This window comes from Pristiophorus japonicus, chromosome 18 (assembly GCF_044704955.1).
Source record: "Pristiophorus japonicus isolate sPriJap1 chromosome 18, sPriJap1.hap1, whole genome shotgun sequence".
Classification (NCBI taxonomy): domain Eukaryota; kingdom Metazoa; phylum Chordata; class Chondrichthyes; family Pristiophoridae; genus Pristiophorus; species Pristiophorus japonicus.
The window spans coordinates 31,888,740-31,903,302 of NC_091994.1; positions in this window are offsets into that span (position 1 = coordinate 31,888,740).

The window sequence follows — 14,563 nt, forward strand, 5'->3', positions numbered from 1 at the left end:
CCTCCTTCCCTGTTGGTATGTATCTGTTCTGTATGCTGAATACAGTATTCCTAAACAAGATCTATTTTTCTTCCATCCTTTTCCCCTCTAACAGTGTTTAGTCTATTTTCCTGAGCTCAACCCTCATCAACTCAAAAGGTGCCTTTGGAAAGTTGAATGTCTGTTGAATTGATTTTGTTTTCCATCATAACCCTAACCCATTTCAGTCCACATCAATTGGTCAAAAGGACATCAAATTGTTAATGACCACTTCCAGTTGAACCACACTACCCTCTTTGATTAGACACTCTTCCCAACTGCACTGCACACCTTTGCCAAACTATATTGCTTTATTCATTTTCTAGACTCCTTTACACTTGCTACCACCTCCCGAGCACATTTAATTTGAAGGTGCTCACCTGCTCCATTCCATTAAAATTCCCTCCCTTCATCTTGGATAGCTACAACTAAACTCGGCAAATTCAGGTCAGCTTGATTATATGGCTTGAATCCTTGTTCACCTTTATCTCTAGCTCCGTTGGCTTAAAACCATTCTACTTTAGTTATGCAGTGGATTTGTACCACTTACTGTGGTATTAAGCCATAGACACCACTTTAGAAGCTTTATTTGTGTTGAGTTAGCTGATCCCAGCTGAGGCAGTCGTAGGCATGCTGTAACTGGCCTCAGCAAACCTGGATGAAGGGAGTGGGATCATACTCCAGTTACACCTACCAGAAAGTAAATGTTTATTGGGTAAGAATAGAATCATGCTCCTCACTATTGAATAATTTGCTGAAAATCACTGTGTAAAGGAGAGCCATCCATGCCCATAGAATCATATCCCAGCGTTAATTATGGCCTTCAGAAAAATTGTAAGGGTTGGGGAAAAGAGAGCAAGTTCTACTGAAAAAATATAAAAGTTACATCAATACTCAAAATAATATTACATTGTGACACAGCATATAGATTTGAATCACAATGTGCCAGTGGTTCCTCTTACCGTAGTTCCAGTCTCAATCGGGCCATCTGTAGGAGACACTTAGAGATGTGAGTCTAATAAAGCATTTTTATCACCAGGTGTAACTGGTATTTAACTTTTTGTGGCCTAAAGGTAAACATCATGAATAAAAATGAAGCTTGGAAAGAAAATATCTTTAATGACTTTAATAATTAAATGACTTTAATTCAGCTTAATTAAAAAACAAAATCTTATATTTGAGATGGTATAAAAATGGTGCTATACTTCTCAGTCAGTTAAAACACTTTGCATAGTGTGCTTCTCCAAGTATATGAGAGGCTTGTACCACTGTAATAAGTGACCATTGTAACAAAACACGTATTTAATGAAATAATGCAGGATAAACTTCAATTACCTCTTGTGTTTTTCAGATTACCTTCAAAATGTGCTTTGGTCTATCACTTTCATAATGTCTTAATAAAAATGATGACAATATTCATATTTAGAACTTGCATTCATTAAGTTAAAGTATGTGAGACATCCTTTGACTAGATATTATAACTTCAATATTTGTCCAGTTGTTAACTCTCTCCAAATATTTTGGTGTATAATAGAGTATTGTGTTTTGTTGTATTTTGAGACCTTTAACTGTAACCCATTACAATTTAGTCCCACGATATTAAGGTTCTGCATGTTAAAATGTTCATACATGCCTGTTGTGTTCCTGGTATATGGCATTTAAATGTTGCTTTTATGACTTGCCTGCCACAGTTCTCTGTCACATCACCACATGCTCACAAATTACTCAATGCTTTTTGGAAAAAAAATGTCTGTTTTTCTTCTCGGGGTTCTGAAGACATCAGTTACTGATGCCATTGCTCAGGGTGATAGGCTTCACACACCTGAACAGAGTCAGGGGCCCAGCATGGTTTCAGGTGAGGGTCTAGTGTCAGCTCAAAATGCTGCGAGGTGTGTGGAGTAGTGGTTAGTCACAAATGATCTTTGGATCAGTCTGCCCTGGGCAATCTGGATAGTGTGAGCCAAGTAGGACTGAATGAGGTACACATAGTTGGGCCCATCCAAGTTGGGGGAGGGGGGGAGGCAAATAACGGGGTCAGATCTCCCAGAACAGTCCAACTTTACACAGGCAATTTACATATGGTAGAACCAGCTAAGGGAGTGTCCATTGGCACGGAAGCGTCACTGCTTTCCAGGAGTAGGCACAGATTAGGGAGCGAACTCTGAGTGACTCATTTCATCATTCATGGCACTCAACCCCTCCTCAATAGACCCATGCAGAGCCAGAGGGCCAAGTAGCCATTACAGTAGCACAAATTTCACCTCTGTTAACAGGGATATCTTCTGACCCTGCTGAAGGATGCAACAATTGACCCCCAACCCATGAAACTCTTAAGAAAGGCAGCAGGCAATTATCTAACTTGCATCTTCCACTAGAGTAGCACCTAGAAGGACCACTAAAATTAGTAAGAGACAGTCACTGCAGATTGTCATCAAAGGGAAGGACCGGAGAAAGAAACACTAGACCATATAAAGAGCTCATTTCTCATCAACAAATTAGACACATTTACACTTGGACTCAGTGTTGGGGTTTCCTGTATGGTATTACACCTTCCTGCTTGAGCTTATGGCTGGATGTACATTCATTGTGAGTAAGGAGTCATGATGTTATAGGGCATTGGTGTATCAGTTCATGGGGCGCCTGATCCAGGAATACTTGTCCTATGGAGAGATCGCAAACTTTAAACAAATGAGTTGTCCAGTAAATATTGGCAGATTTCCGAGGTGTGTTGATGCTGAGGTAGAGCTGCAAATCTGAAGGCTCAGCCGTATTATTTATTTGGACCTCTTCATGAACCTGCTGCATAGTAATTCCTTTCTGAACAACAACGTTGTGTAGCATGCACCACAGAGTTATAATTTTAGAGACATTTTTGGGGCTGTAGAGCAGAATCAACCAGATCGATCCAGACAGTGAAATCTTATAAAGGCCTGATTTGTTTTTTGGACTGGGCAATGTAAGAAAATGTAAAGTCTCATTTGCCCACCTTGGTGAATTGATGCTTTACATTCTCTATAGATTTAATATATTTTCTGTAATGGAGCTCCCAAAAATGCACAAGGGACTTCAGCCACTGGATCTCCAAGAGCCATGGGTGGGTGTTATCAGGTCCTAGTGACTGAGTTTTAAAAAATTACTGAAAACCAACTGCTTTTTCTGCAGTTATATCTTCTATATCCTCAACTAGAACATGCCCCCCACCCTACCCAGATCCAATTTCCTCCACTGCAGTTTGCCACCTCTTGAGGCAGGTGGGCATCCATGATGTACCACTGATGGCATGGTTGCCAATCAAGGGTATTTGAATTAAGTGACTGCCCCTCCCTGATCCCCCCCCCCCTCCCGATGGGTCAATGGGCATGTCCCAGCACTAATGGTGAGATTTCAACCCCCCCAAGGTAAGGACAGGATCAGACTCAGCTTTGATACCCCCCTCCCACACTGCCAACACTAACCATCAAGGCTCACACATGAAGAATGACCACTTGGGTGAAGCACCAGAGGACACCTGGTACCCATGGAACCAGACACCAGTAAGGAGTCAAAATTGATGTAGTTGTCTTTCAAAATGGCCGTTTTCTAAATAAGACTTGACAACTAAAATTGTAGGGTTATTTAGGGGATTTTACATTTTTAGTTTGTTAAGAATTATTTTTAAAAATGTGGATATAGAGCATAAAGTATATTAATCAATTTCTGAATTCAGTATCTTTGTAAAAGTACTAAAATAAAAATATATAATTTGGAATGAATTAGTCATTTGTGGGGTGTTTTTTTTAAACCACATCATGTCTAAGAGTGCGCTTGTCATTTCCCGTGAGCTGTACAACTGTCTTGTGCACTTCCTCTTACCGCACACAGTGCCATATAAGGACATGGAGTGGTGCAAGAGAGTAGCTGCAGAATAATGAAACAACAAAGAGCTGTTCTAAGCAGCATGAAAATAGGTTCATTATAAGGGTTTATTAACGCTGTACTGATTCTACTTCTGTTGTTTGACTGGTGTGATGTTTGCTATCTTTTTGCTATTTCTTCTGAAAATAAATCCCAGCAAGTAGTATTTTTAGAAGGAGTCAAAGGAATTTAATGTCCCTTATTTAATTGGTTATTAATATTGCACTGCACCATTATAGAATGATACAGCACAGAAGGAGGCCATTCGTACCATCATGCCAGTGCCGATCGGCTGAATGGTCTGAAATTGTGCTACTAGTGCATTGCCAGGGCAGGGAACTTTGCACAGCACAGTTTGCACTGAGATGCCTCTCCCAAGTTTTGCAAGGCCTACTCATTACCATACTGTTGTGTTACCAGCACACTTTATGTGATGCAGTGGGAGTGCAAAGGTCAGAGGCTTAAAAATGCAGGAATGCACCTTAAAGTTGCTCAGGCAAAAATTTCGATTGATTCCAGAATTGAAACAAATGCTAAAGGAATGGTCCACCTGGGTCCTTAGGTTCTGTTATAAAATGAGTAGCAGTTGTATCTGCCTTACTACCAGACTCTGGGAAAGGTTTCTAGCTGTTTAAACTGTTAGTATATTTAGATTTATGCTTAGATTTTCCTTTGCGTTTTATTTGGAAGTTTTGATGGGACAATGTCTACAGCAGGAAGAACTGTGACGGTCGGTAATAACTTAACTGGACTATGATGAAGAGTATGGTCATGACATTAGCGTTGAAACTAAGCTTAACGGCAATGGCAGCAATGCTGGGAGTGTGGTTTAATACTCTTTCTGCCTGTTTCCCGGCTACCACTGAATTGCTGAATGTAGAATTTTGTGTTGGAGTTGACGAATGTGCTGAGTTTAGTATAACTAGTAATTGGGCATTTAATAGTGAACCCACTCCCTCCCCACCACCTCCTTATTGCAAACTAATGTATCACTGCTTTTAATGTATTCATTTCTTTCAGATGGAACAGACATTGCTGAAGAGGCTACAATGAAAAAAATTGAGTCTTTATTTAAAGGTTGCTTCAAAGTTTCTTTCCATATTTTAGGTTTCTGTGCATCGTGAAGACAACACTCAGTGCACCACTGGCATGGGTCTTTGCAAAGCAAGTTCAACATGAGCAGGAAAGGGCTGCCCACGATGTCAAGTCTGCTTCACAGCGGGTCCCCCCATACCTGTCACTGCTACCTGATAATGACAGTAGAGATGTGCCCAGAGTGAGGTTGAGCAGGATGGTGGTAATATCGCTGTGCTATGCCCCCTGAAGAACATGTAACATCTTTATGGCAGTGCCGGTGGCTGCCAAAGTCAGCACAGCAATCAACTTTTATACAACAAGTGCCTTCCTTCTAGCAGTGGGGACCTCAGCCAGACTCAGCAGGGCCAATGACTTTATCATTTTTGTTGGGGGAGAGCAACAGAACTGCTGGCTTTCCCAGAGTGCAGACAATGGCCAATCAGCCAGAATGCTTTGCCCTCTATGAACTGAAAGAAATATCTTTTTACCCCAATGTGGACTGCCTGCACAGAATCAAGTAGGTCAATGTCTGCATACCCAGAAGCAGTTAGGAGGCCTTCATTTTAAAGCGATCATCTATTCCACCCTTATTTGAGGAGATATAGAGAGTGCAAAGTAAGGGAGACCTTGCAGCATGACACCTATGTGCCAATGATGAACAGAAGGTGCAGTGAAACTCATCCTACAATCATTATAAAGTATGTTATTATCAAGCGGAGCGGTGGTACATTGAAGCAATGCTTTACATGTCTGGACCAATTGGAAGCATCCTGACAGCACAGAATGATTTCAAAATCATGAGGGATCTAGACAGAGTTGACAGAGAGAAACTGTTCCCATTGGCAGAAGCGTGGAGAACCAGAGAACACAGATTTAAGGTGATTGGCAGAAGATCCAAAGGCGACATGAGGAAAAATCTTTTTATGCGGCGAGTGGTTATAATCTGGAATGCGGGGCAGACTCAATCGTGGCTTTCAAAAGGGAGTTGGATAAGTATCTGAAGGAAAACATTTGCAGGGCTACGGGGAACGGGCAGGGGTGTGGGACTAGCTGAGGTGCTCTTGCAGAGAGCTGGCATGGGCTCGACGGGCCGAATGACCTCCTACTGTACTGTAACTATTCTATGACACTTCTATATTGTCTGCTACATGGTCTGTAATTTCATGAAAAGAGGCAACCAAATGGCCAAGCTCCCAAAGCCATAGCAGAGTAAGTGAGTGAAAATGTCAAAAGGGATTAGCAGCGCTACAAGCAATGCGACCAGGAGGACTAGTCCATCTGGCTCTAATTATATGATGTTGTGTCTAAGTGTTGACTATCTGAGTTGGCATGGTGCTATTCCTTGGTACTTGTGCATTGTTCCAGACTGTGACACCTAACCTAACAGTCCTTCTGGAAAGATATAGCCCTGCCCGAGACAATGGTGGCTGCCTAAGCCTACCTGCTTTCAGTCATCTCGCCCTCTGCCTTCGTTCAGCAGGTGCCTCGGGGAAGGGGGCCACCTACACCATAAATGGTGTGCTTCCATCCTTTGACTCCTTGCAGTTCCTGGCCTGTAAAACCGGCTTTCCTCACTCTGCAATATCGCTGCAGATGTTGGGAGCAAACATTTGTCTTTGTGTCCTAAATGCTATTTCAGCTACTTAAGTGCCTTCTCATTGCAGTCATTGCAGAGAATTAGTGGCTGCCTTTTTTCATTGGCTGACTTCCAGTGGAGCTAGAGATACAGTGAACATTTTAGCCCAGCAAATTTATAAGTAAAGCCAGTTAGCTATTATTTCCAAAGGTTTTAGTAACCCACTGGTAACTCCTTAATAAATATACCAACAACACTTTCTAGGCTTTTGGCCAATTTTCCAAAACCATGTCCGAGGCCCAGACTGCCCGTGAGCAATGACATGGGGACTGAACGTAAGCAGCACCACCCAGCATCCACAGCCCTGGGTATGGTGACTCCTTTCACAAGGGAAGCACTTCGAAGCAGTGGTCCATTTAATTAAAAAAATTATGTATTTTCCCAAAAAAATCACTTGCCGTTGTATTATATTCCCAACATATTCATATTACAAGAATGTTGTAACAAGATGCTAAAAGGGATGGTAAGAGATGCCCTTTATGATCACTGGAAAAGGGAAGAGGCCATTAGAAATACACAACAAAGCTTCCAGAAAAAATAGTTTTTTGAGGCAGTCACTGGGGTAGTTGATGAAGGGATTCCAGTAGATGTTGTCTACCTGGACTTTTAGAAGGCCTTTGATAAGATAACACACACTAGGTTACTACACAAGATGGAATCATGTAGTATAATTAGGAATTTGAAACGCTTGATTAGGAATTGGCTTCAATTCTGCAGAGAAAAAGTTGAAATTAACGGATATGGTTCAGCCTTGAGACGTGTTACTAGTGGTGTCCACCAGGGATCGGTCCTAGGCCCACTACTCTTCACTGTCTTTATTGATGACCTGGAGAGTGGCATTGGTCAGTAAGTTTGTAGATGACACCCAAACCTGTGAAAGGGTTACAACAGGGAGTGCAATCAAATGCAAAAATGTGCGAGGGAAGTGGGCCACACAATGGCAAATAGCATTTAACTTAGGTAAATGTAGTGTTATACACGTTGATAGGGCCAACACTGAATACATGTACCATTTGAAGAGAACAATACTGATGAAGGGTCATCGACCTGAAATGTTAAATCTGTTTCTCTCTCCACAGATGCTGCCTGACCTGCTGAATATTTCCAGCATTTTCTGTTTTTAATACTGAAAGGGTTTGAGAGAGAAAAAGATCGAGATGTTATTGTTCACAGATCACAAAAGGTTCATGACCAATGCAGAGAAACTGTAGCTAAAGCTAACTGCATTGGGATGTATGAGTAGAATCATTCAATATAAATCAAAGTTCACCATTCTGTCACTATACAGGTCGCTAGTCAGACCACACAGAGTACTGTGCCCAGTTTTGGACCCCCACATGCGGCTGATACAGTGGCCTTGGAAAAGGTCCAGAGGAGAGCTACGAGAATGATTCCTAGCTTATAGAACATCAGCTACTTGAACAGGTTTAAAGGCCTTAGTCTATTTACTTTAAAGCAGTGTGGACTTGGAAGCAACCTGATAGAAGTCTCTAAAATAATGAAAGGGCTGGATAGTGTGCCTATTGACAGAGTACTTCAGTTTGGGTTGGACCAGGGGACACAAGTTTAAACTATGTAAAAGTACGAATAGACTGGATGTCTGATGGTTCTTTTCCCAGAGAGTAGTGAGGCGCGGGAATACCTCGCTGGCCGATGAGGTAGCTACTGACTATCTGCATGCCTTCAGAGATGGAAGGTAAGATTCTCTGTAAATAAAATTTGGTCTAAGTGATCTCCTGGACTGATTCTGACTGTCTGAAGGAGTCAGAGAGGAATTTTCCAGAGTATATTTTCCCTTATTGGCCCTGGATTATTTTACTGGGTTTTTTTGCCTCTCCCGGAAGTTTACGTGGCTGTGGGGAGCGGGGTGGGATGATAGCAAATGTCTAGTCATGAAGCTCCAGCCTTCATAATGGACGAGCTGGTCCTGTCCTGCCTGCCAATTTCACATCTTTGTATTTTAATTCCAATCAATTATTAAAAATGCAGTTACATTTTGAGATCTTTTTACTCGGATACTAATTGCTGTGTGTTTCAGACTACTTTGATAGGTAACCTCTCGCTCCCTACATCCTCGAGAGTATTTTCACATACCCTGAAATCTAGGAATAATGAACACAGAACCCTTTTCCAATGGCTTCATCTGCTGGTTCTATCCTGTGCCTCCGTGGGATTCTTCTTGTCTTTGAACGCACAATTCTAGAACTTGTTGAGAAGTTTAACTGACAAAAAATCATTAAACAGTAATAGAACAAGTGGATAATAGCAAAGACATAACATCTACAGTTGATGCATTACTCTAGCTCCTTTGTAGTAGAAAATAATGAATGGTTCCAAACTCTAGTGCTAAAACTATGACCATATTTCCATTTTTGTGCAGTCATGTTTTTTACTCTTTAACCAATCACAGAAATTGACTTCAGAAGTTCCTATCAGACAATCTTGCTTCGGAAACTCCAGATAAAATTCTGTGATTTGAAAAAGACAGTCTTCTAAATACTCCCTAAAATAGTTACTGGAGCCAAGGAGGTTTTATTTAAAAAGCTGCCAATCAGACATACATTTGAACAAATATCACAGCATGTTTGTATTTGAATTGAGTGGCTTGACTCTTCCCTCAAGCAAATTGCTCGAAGACTACCCAAATAATCATCGCAATATTCTATTGAATTAAGCTGTGATATTATTTGTGTGGTTTTTAGGCTGTCTAGGACCAAGTTAGAATTAAGGAAGCTAATACCCAAAGTTTAAGGCATGAATACTTAATTTTTGTCATCTTTGACAAAGGATCCACACCCGAAACATTAACTCCTCTATTCTCTCTACATATGCTGCCTGACCTTGTGAGTATTTCCAGTATTTTCTGTGTTCGTTTCATATTTCCAGCAATCGCAGTTTTTTTTGCTTTTTATCTTTTGGACATTTTTTGGTTGATTCGTCCATTGAGTTATCTCACAGCTTCACTGCAAAACTGAACTGAGATTTTCAACTTTTCCAGCAGAGGGCGATAAAGTCTTAAGGATGAATTTACATTACAGCTTCAACGTCAGCGTTAAACAGTTAAGTTCGCACTGGTTCTGCAGTTCTAGTGTAAATACAATTGAATCAGGAGTCTGGCACCAAAGCAAAGAGAAGTGAGACTTCCTAAAAGAGATCATTTCATGGTCAGTTTGGGCGTTGATAACTGATTTATACTCCAGAAGTTTAACGGTGGCACTGCCAAAACTGCTTCACATCGACATTAAACTTGTAGTCTGAATGCAAATTAATTATATTTTATTGCTTTATTTATCTGAATGATGCTAGGGGGGGGTCATAGTTACTACCCATTCCTAATTGTCCTGAGATGGTGGGGGTATCCATCTTCTTGAACTGCTGCAGTCCTTGTGCTCACGATGGTGGTAGATGGGGAATTCCAAAACTTTGGCCCAGCGACAATAAAAGAACAGTAATATATGATACTGTGTGACTTGGAGGTGAACTTGAGATGACGGCGTTCCCATGCTGTTGTCACTTGGTGGTGGAGGTTGCAGGGCTGAGTGGTGCTATAAAAATAAGCTTGGCGTGTTGCTGCAGTGCATCCTGTAGATAACACATAGTGCAGCCACAGTGCACTAGTGATGGAGGGGATGGATATTAAGTGTAGTGGCAGGGATATCAGTTAAGTGGACTGCTCTGTCCTGGTTGGTGTTGAATTTCTTGACTAGTTTTGTCACTGCACTCATCCCATCATCATAGGCAGTCCCTCGAAATTGAGGAAGACTTGCTTCCACTCCAAAAGTGAGTTCTCAGGTGACTGAACAGTCCAATACAGGAATTACAATCTCTGTCACAGGTGGGACAGACAGTCATTGAAGGAAAGGGTGGGTGGGGAGTCTGATTTGCCACACACTCCTTCCGCTGCCTGCGCTTGTTTTCTGCATGCTCTCGGTGACAACACTTGAGGTGCTCAGCACCCTCCCGGATGCTCTTCCTCCACATCTGGCGGTCTTTGGCCAGGTATTCCCAGGTGTCGGTGGGGATGTTGCACTTTATCAAGGAGGCTTTGAGGGTATCCTTGAAATGTTTCCACTGCCCACCTGGGGCTCGCTTGCCGTGTAGGAGTTCTGAGTAGAGCGCTTGCTTTGGGAGTATTGTGTCGGGCATGCGAACAATGTGGCCTGCCCAGCGGAGCTGGTCGAGTGTGGTCAGTGCTTCGATGCTGGGGATGTTGGCTTGATCGAGAACACTGATGCTGGTACATCTGTCCTCCCAGTGGATTTGCAGGATCTTGCGGAGACATCGTTGGTGGTATTTCTCCAGCGATTTGAGGTGTCTACTGTATATGGTCCACGCCTCTGAGCCATGCAGGAGGGCGGGTATCACTACAGTCCTGTAGCCCATAAACTTGGTGCCAGATTTGAGGGCCTGATTGTCGAACACTGAAGGCAGCGCTGGCGCACTGAAGGCGGTGTTGAACCTCGTCGTCGATGTTTTCCCTTGCTGATGATAGGCTCCCGAGGTATGGAAAGTGGTCCATGTTGTCCAGGGCCACGCCGTGGATCTTGGGGGGCAGTGCTGTGTGCACCCATCCAGGCAAGTGGTGGGCAATGTTTCCTTTAAGCCGCGCAGCCCAGCAGCTCTCTGGACCTCCCGTGCAGCTGGCTTGCTGGCTTTTTCGGCTTGGGTGGGAAAAAACAGCAATATTTTAAATGGGCCGTGCAGCACCTTTAAAGGGGCCACGCACCAAAAAAAAATTAACCGGAACATTGCCAGTGAGTATTTTGTCACACCCTTTGACAAGATTTGTAAATGGTAGGGAGGCAATGAATGGCTTGGTGGTGAACCACTCATTGCAGAGTACCCCACCTCTGCCCTGCTCTTGTAGCCACAGTATTGATAATGGCAGCTCCTATTAAGTTTCTGGTCAATGATGACTCCCCTGGAAGTTGATACCAGTGCGCTCATCACTGATGGTGCTGCTCTAGGTCAAAAGGAGGTTGTTGGGCTTTTCTAGTCAGAGATGATCATTGTTAAGCAGTTACATAGTGCAATTGTTAACCTACCACTTGTCAGTGCAAGCCTAGATGTTATCCAAGTGTTGTTGTAGGCTAGCATGGGCTCCTCCATTATCAGAGGAACTGTGAATGGAGCTGAACACATAGAATCATCAGCGAACAGCCCCACTCCTGACGTGACAGCTGAAAATGATTGGGCCAAGGACGCTGTGTTGAGAATCTCCAGCTACACTATCCTGGGACTGTGATGATGGATCTCTTACAACCATAACCATGCATCTCTGTACTACACGGAAACAAATAATAGATTTACCCTAAGTAACAGTGTGCACACCTTCCACTCTTATTTCAAGGTGGACAACTTTATTTCTGAACAATTACCTACTACGTTTTAATGATAGCATCTCATCACATATCTTAATTCAGCCATCTATCCACCTAGAAAGATCCTAAGATCATCCCATTGTAGCACCCAACTGTTTCTCAGTTGATTCCAGGGTTTTTGCCTCCACTATTCTCTCTGGAAGTGTATTCCATACACTGTGTTAGAGATAGAACTTCCTGATTTAAGAACATAAGAAATAGGAACAGGAGTAGGCCATACGGCCCCTTGAGCCTGCTCCGCCATTCAATAAGATCATGGTTGATCTGATCATGGACTCAACTCCTCTTCCCCGCCCGCTCTCCATAACCCCTTATCCCCTTATCGTTTAAGAAACTGTCTATTTCTGTCTTAAATTTATTCAATGTCCCAGCTTTCACAGCTCTCAGGCAGCGAATTCCACAGATTTACAACCCTCTGAGAGAAGCAATTCCTCCTCATCGTTGTTTTAAATGGGTGGCCTCTTATTCTAAGATCATGCCCTCCAGTTCTAGTCTCCCCCATCAGTGGAAACATCCTCTCTGCATCCACCTTGTCAAGCCCCCTCATAATCTTGTACATTTCGATAAGATCACCTCTCATTCTTCTGAATTCCAATGATTAGAGGGCCAACCTACTCAACCTTTCCTCATAAGTCAACACCCTCATCCTCAGAATCAACCTAGTGAACCTTCTCTGAACTGCCTCCAAAGCAAGTATATCCTTTCGTAAATATAGAAATCAAACTGCATGCAGTATTCCAGCTGTGGCCTCACCAATATCTTATATAGCTGTAGCAAGATTTCCTTGCTTTTATATTCCATCCCCTTTGCAATAAAGGCCAAGACACCATTGGCCTTCCTGATCACTTGCTGTACCTGCATTTGTGTTTCATGCACAAGTACCCCCAGGTCCCGCTGTACTGCGGCACTTTGCAATCTTTCTCCATTTAAATAATAACTTGCTCTTCGATTTTTTTTTTCTGCCAAAGTGCATGACCTCACACTTTCCAACATTATACTCCATCTGCCAAATTTTTGCCCACTCACTTAGCCTGTCTATGTCCTTTTGCAGATTTTGTGTGTCCTCCTCACACATTGCTTTTCCTCCCATCTTTGTATCATCAGCAAACTATCAGTCCAAAGAATACTTTTTACTAGTTTGAACCTGCATTCCCTTGCTTTATTTCCACAATTTAGTTTAAAGTAATATTGCAGTTTTAATTTCCGTTCCCTTAGCAATCTTAAAGCTCCTCTATAAGATCAGCTCTGAAATAGTTTCTTTCTGGGCCAGAAAGCTAATGGACCATAATTTGCCATTGCAGGCCATCTATTGGCATCTGCTGTTAGTTAGACTTGTCCTTGTATGTTTAGCTTTTAAAAAAAATTTGTGTAGCAAGTTGCTGAAAGTGCAAGCTGATAATGTCACAGTGAGGGAAAATAGGTATCTGGGACCTGAGTGAACAGTTCAAGCAACTGTGTATCTCCTTAACCAATTAGATTGAAGGATTGTGAAATTAACAGTACAAGTATTGAGAAGGAAGTGTAAATTTAGAGGGGTTAAATCCAATGTCAAATTAGGTACACAAAGAGAAATGAAGAGATGGAAAGAAAGATTAGATTAAGAGAGAGAGTAAAAAGAGACAGAAAGGAAAAGTAAAAACATATGCTTAATTTTAAATTTATACTTTTAAAATCTGCAACAACAATTAAAACCTGAAGGAATGAAATTCCATATTTGCAATAGTTAATTTCCAATGCTAGAGAGGTTGACTGGCAGTAAATAACAACAACAACAACAACGTGTATTTATATAGCATCATTAACATAGTGAAACGTCCCAAAGCACTTCACAGGAGTATTATGCAATAAAAATTTGACACCGAGCCGCACAAGTAGAAATTAGCACAGGTGACCAAAAGGTCAAAGAGGTATGTTTTAAGGGGTGTCTTGAAGGAGGAAAGAGAGGTAGAGAGATGGAGAGGTTTAGGCAGGGAGTTTCAGAGCTTGGGGACTAGGCAACAGAAGGCACAGCCACCAATGGTTGAGCAATTATAATCAGGGCTGCTCAGGAGGGCAGATTTAGAGAAGTGCAGACATCTGGGCGTTGTGGGGCTGGAAGAGATTACAGAGATAGGGAGGGGTGAGTCCATGGAGGGATTTGAAAATAAGAATGAGAATTTTAACATCGAGGTGTTGCTTAATCAGGAGCCAATGTAGGCCAGCAAGCACAGGGGCGATGGGTGAACGGGACTTGGTGCGAGTTAGGAAGTGGCAGCAGAGTTTTGGTGGAGTTCAACTCAATCAAGCTCTGGCACTTGTGACACCTCCAGGGGTAGCTCACCTAATGTGAGAGATTCAATTTGAACCTGCTGCATAGCTGAAACATTACAAACACAGAAACATCACCTACAGCTTAGAAAGCAAGAAACGGAATGCGGTAGAAGAGCAAAGGGATCTAGGGATACAGATGAACAAATCATTAAAAGCAACATGCAGGTTAACAAAGCAATTAGAAATGCTAACAAAGCACTGGGATTTATTTCTAGGGGTATAGAATTCAAAAATAGTGAAGTTCGTT